Source organism: Equus asinus, chromosome 1, assembly GCF_041296235.1.
Source record: "Equus asinus isolate D_3611 breed Donkey chromosome 1, EquAss-T2T_v2, whole genome shotgun sequence".
NCBI classification, from domain to species: domain Eukaryota; kingdom Metazoa; phylum Chordata; class Mammalia; order Perissodactyla; family Equidae; genus Equus; species Equus asinus.
The window spans coordinates 131253490-131258728 of NC_091790.1; positions in this window are offsets into that span (position 1 = coordinate 131253490).

A 5239-nucleotide genomic window follows, 5' to 3' on the forward strand; every position below is an offset into this window, starting at 1 on the left:
GGCCACGTCACGGCCGGGGCCGCCAATCCCGCGAGCCAAGGCTCCGCATTGGCTGCAGAGCTTTATTTCTAGAGGTGGCAGTTTATTCCCCTTGGGGCGGCCGGTCTCGCCGACTGCATGTTTCTCGGCGTGTTAGTTATTAGCGTCTGCGCGATCCACGTGGGCAAAGAATATTTCTGAAGATAGCTTTGCACTTGGCTGAAAGCATCTTAAAAACAACCAGCCGGCTTTAACCACTTCAGTCTTTGCACGACTAGGACGGAACGGGGGTCGTTAATAAATTTGGTTTAGAGTTGTTTGTATATTTGTCTAGTTTTACTCTGTGATAAGCCTATGTCGTTTACAGAAACAGTCGGGAGATAGTACGTGCTAGGTACTTCTTTGACTTGTCCACTCATCCTGGTAGAGATGGTGCTAAGCATGTTTGCAGCCACCAGAAGGCTTCCTGTGTCAACCTCTTCTCCGGGTTTTAGAGCACAGAGAACTGGAGGTGGAAAGGCCTCATAGGCAGTGTCTGTGTGCTGGGAAAGCCTATGTTGGAACCTTGTAACCTTGTAACACTTCAAGTCCAAGCAGTCATTCCAGGCGGTCCCTCAACAATTTAGGAAAAGGATGGACTAAGAATCACATAGGTATCGGTTTGGAATTTGCAACACTGAGTAGGATCAGGTACTATACATATCTGATCTACCAGTCATGTATTTTATAAATGATCTTCTCTTTGTTATAATAGGAATGCTACACAGTCCAGCAGCCAGTTCTATTAGAAGGTTGACTGGCCCAACAGATAACTGTATTCACTCACGTTCAGCCACATTCATTCAGCTTTTGAGAACCTGCTATGTACCAGGCAACCGCCAGACAGGGTAATACAGTAATCAGGAGACCGCCAAGGTCATAGCGTTGAGGCTGGAGCAGAAAACAGAGACATGTGACTACAATCTAGAGAAAGGAGCAGGTACAGTAGCTAAGAGCACAAGATTTGAAGTTGATCATATCTGCCCTCAACCCCAGATGCCACCATCTACAAGTGGTGTGATCTTGGGCAAGTTATCTAGCCTCTCTTGAGCTCCTTCCTATGTAAATGGAACTAGAACATCTAACTTCAATCAGTTTAAAAAAAAAATATTTAATAGAGAATATATGCCATCTGGCAAATAAGTATCCAAATGGTAGTTGTCATAAATGGTGACACGTGCTGTGATTTGGACACTGTGGGGTGCTGTGGGGATACATAGGAGGGCATCCGATAGATTCAAGTGGCAGAGAAAGCTTCCCCAAGGAGCCTTCTAAATCAAGACTAGCTGCCACTGCCAAGCATCAGGAGAGAGCACCATACTGCATATCTCTAGCCCGGGAAAGATCAAAGTTCAAACTTCGAAGTATGGTTTCTAATGAATGCATATTGGTTTCCCACCATCATAAAGTTGAAAAATTGTAAGTTGAATCATTTGTTGGGGACCATCTGCATTTGTGTGGGGGTATTTGAGGAGGAAGGCTGAGTCAGGGAAAATGGCCCCCTCCCTCCAGAGCTGCTTGTTCTCAATTCATCCATTCTCTGTACCTCTGCTCCATTCTTTTTCTAAAAACCAGCTTCCTCAGAACTACTACCCCCTGAAACTTCAACTTACATACGGTTTTAGCTTGTTTTGGTGCTAAAGTCTTGGAAAATGGATCTTATAGCTCCAATGCCCACAATTACTTGGCAGGCTCAGTGTGTATTTTTTAGTTCAGATTCTCATGAGAAATTCCAATTGACTGAGCACAGATTATGAATTGATTTCTAGTTGCATTAGGTCCTCCACCCCCAACCAGCCAACAGGTGGGACCAGGTAGAACATATGTTCTTAGGACCACCCCCTTCAGCAAAGTGAGACAGAGGAGTATTTTAGTAAAGAAGAGAGTATTATGGATGTCAATGTCTTGCCACTCAAAGTGTGGTTCCCAGACCACTAGCATCGGAATCACCCAGTACCTTGTTAGAAATGCAAGCTTCAGTCCTTACCCCAGACCTACTGAATCACAATCTGCATTTTAATAATATCCCCTGCATTTTAAAAAAAATATTGGCAGTTGAGCTAACATCTGTTGCCAAACTTCTTTCTTCTTCTTCTTCTTCTTCTCCCTAAAGCCCTCTAGTACATAGTTGTATATTTTAGTTGCGGGTCCTTCTGGTTGTGCTATGTGGGACACTGCCTCAGCATGGCCTGATGAATGGTGCCACGTCCGCCCCCAGGATCCAAACCAGCGAAACCCCGGGCCACCGAAGTGGAGTGTGCAAACTTAACCATGAGGCCAGCCCCCTATCCCCTGCATTGTAATAAGGGGAGTCATATGCACATTGAAGTTTGAAAAGCACCTCTTTCATACACCTCTGTTTTTACAAATTGAGCCACAGGCCATATAGATGACCCTCCCAATGCCTCCCAAAAAGCTTCTCATTTCTTGATCTTCATTTTGCTTCAGCTGCTTGTTCCAATGCCACATTCTGGACTTTGTCAACGCCCACAATTGCACCACATTTGGAATAAGTTCAGATAGACCATTTGGTAAGCTTACCCTCCATTCCTTCCCATTCTCTCACTCATGGTCAATATATCAGTTCATTGGCCACTTGAGCGTCTCTGATCCTTTGGTTTCTTGACTTTCTCCCAGTGGATCAACTTCCCTGCTTTCACTTTCTTCCAACTTAGGTTCTATGTTCTATCACCACAGTTGCTCTTTTGATAATATCTTCAGTTCCCTTGGCCCATTTATTTTATCACACCTGTGCAGAAAAAGTCCCCTGAGATATTAATCCTTCTGCCTTCTCAAGGCCAGGTGGCCAGGTGTCTAGTGCAGTTGGAGGAAAAATCATAAATGCCCCTGATTAGAGTAACTTTAAATTCAGGGCGGCCAACCTCAATTGTGCCCTTAAAACCAGGAAATCCTGTGTTGCCTGGGCAACTCTCTCTTGTGTGGTTTACTGTCCCTGACCCTCAGCAGATGACTCAGCCACCTACTTCACAGGAAAGAAACAGAAGCCATGAGATGGGAATTCCCTCAACTCCCCAGGAAACGTACATATTCACCCATATCTACCCTCTTCCATTTTTACTTCCTTCCACTTAATGGAAGAGATGCCTGTTCATCTCGTGTTTTACATCCTATTGCATTCCACAGTCACAAGGGTCTCACTTATTATGACCGTATTTTCTCTATGGAAAATATTTAAACATGCTCAGTTTCAACCATGTCAAAATGAAAAGCAACAAACTTGCATTAAGACGATGTCTCCCTCTAGCTACTGCACTCTCTTTCTCCATACCCTCTGTGGAACTCTTGGTTGCCTATATAGACATCTTTCTCTCACCCCTTCTTCCTCAAAATCAGCGCCTACCTCCCAATGTAAGGGAAAAAAGTGCCAGATGTAAGATGTTCCCTCACTGAGCCTCCCTTATAGCTGGGGGAGGAGGTGTAAGTATAAAGGCCAATGAGTCATTAGGGCAGGTGTGCTGAGGGCTTTCAGAAAAGTTTCCTCCCTGAAAAAAGGAGAGAGACACATGAGAAAAGCTATTCCTCTAGACGTTGTCATGTGAGGACATATTTGGAGATGTTTCTACCATCTTATGACCATGAATGGTGGCCAAGAGTATGCCAGAGAAGCCAACTAGAAATGTGACCTACCCACCTCTGGACTTCTTGTTATATGTTGTGTGTGTTGAATGGGAGGGTCTCTATTGTATAAGCCATTTTTATTTGGACATTCTCATGCTTACAGCTGAAAACATGTTGATATATTTTTAAAGCAAAAATTTCAGTAAAAAGATCTACATTGATTATACCCACTTCCTTACCTCCCACATTTGCCTCCGTCACTGAATCTGTTTACCTGCACTACCTCACCGATATTCTCTCATGAAGGTTCTGGTGAAGACTTATTGCTGAATCTGCTGGACACTTTTCAGGCCTTCTCCTACATAGCCTCTCAGCAGCACTTAGCATTTAAAAATTGCAGAAAGAGTCTTCTGCTCTTTCTCGGCACATCTTTTAAATATTATCTCCTGGGGCCCTGTTCTTAGCCTCTTTCTTTCTCACCACATGCTTTGCAAGGGCTGGTTCATCTACATTCATGGCTTCAATTTATATCTCAATCATATATCGATTTATATGCTAATGACTCCCAAACCTATATGAATAGACTTCCACAATTTGTCAGGAGACGTATAACTCATAAAGGAAGTCATTTTTGAAGTTAAGTAACTCTCATTCATTTCAGGGATCATTTAACTGTGTTTCTTCTCTTCAGTTGCCTTTACAGTGAAGCTGTCGGGGAGAGCAGTGGTTCTCAATTCTGGCTGGACATTAAAATACTTGAGGAGTTTCTGAATAGCCTAATGCCTGGGACCACACTCCAGACCGATTATATCAGAATCTCTGGAGATAAGACTCAGGTAGCAGTATTGTTTAAAGCTCCCCAGATGATTCTGGGTGCAGCTAAGTAGAGAACACAGGTTTACGGACAGAGTATTGGGCTAACCATCATCTTGGCCTGAAGTTGCGCTGTGGCTCCTCATTCTATTACCTGATAAGTCAATAGCACAGACTTTGGAGTAACAGACCTTGGTTTGAATCCTGGCTTACTCCTTCAGTAGATGCATGATTTTGAGCCAGTTACTCAACCGCTCTGAGTATCAGTTTTAACTTTTGTGAAATGATCAAAGCAATACTTGCCCTGTAGGGTTTTGTGAGATTAAATAAAATAATATATTTTAAACCCTGACATATAGTTAACACTCTCTGTAAATTATGCGTCTACTAAAATGAATGTAATGAAGACGGTAGCAAAATGGAAAAAAATGCATATGATTTAATGTTAAAGGGAAAAATTAATATAAAGTGGAATCTTTATAGTACAATTGTGTAAGATACCTATGCATGTGAACCAAGACTGGAAAGGAATGTGAAAAATATGAAAATAGAGTCTTTTTCACTAATCTTTCTCTCTGTTTTTTAATGGTTTTGAAGTTCCACGCCTTTGTGAGAAGATAGAGAAAATGGCAATCACGCCTTTGTGCCTCTTTGCTTTTCTTTGTCTTTTTTCCCTTAATATGTACTAAGTAGCAACAGTGGCACCATATGATTCTTCAACAGCCAAGGGCAACAGTTTTCAGAAACTGAAACTAGATGTCAAGAATGGCTGAGGATCTCCCGTGCCCGCAGGAGCACATGTATTCATCCGGTTTGGGTTGCGGTAGCG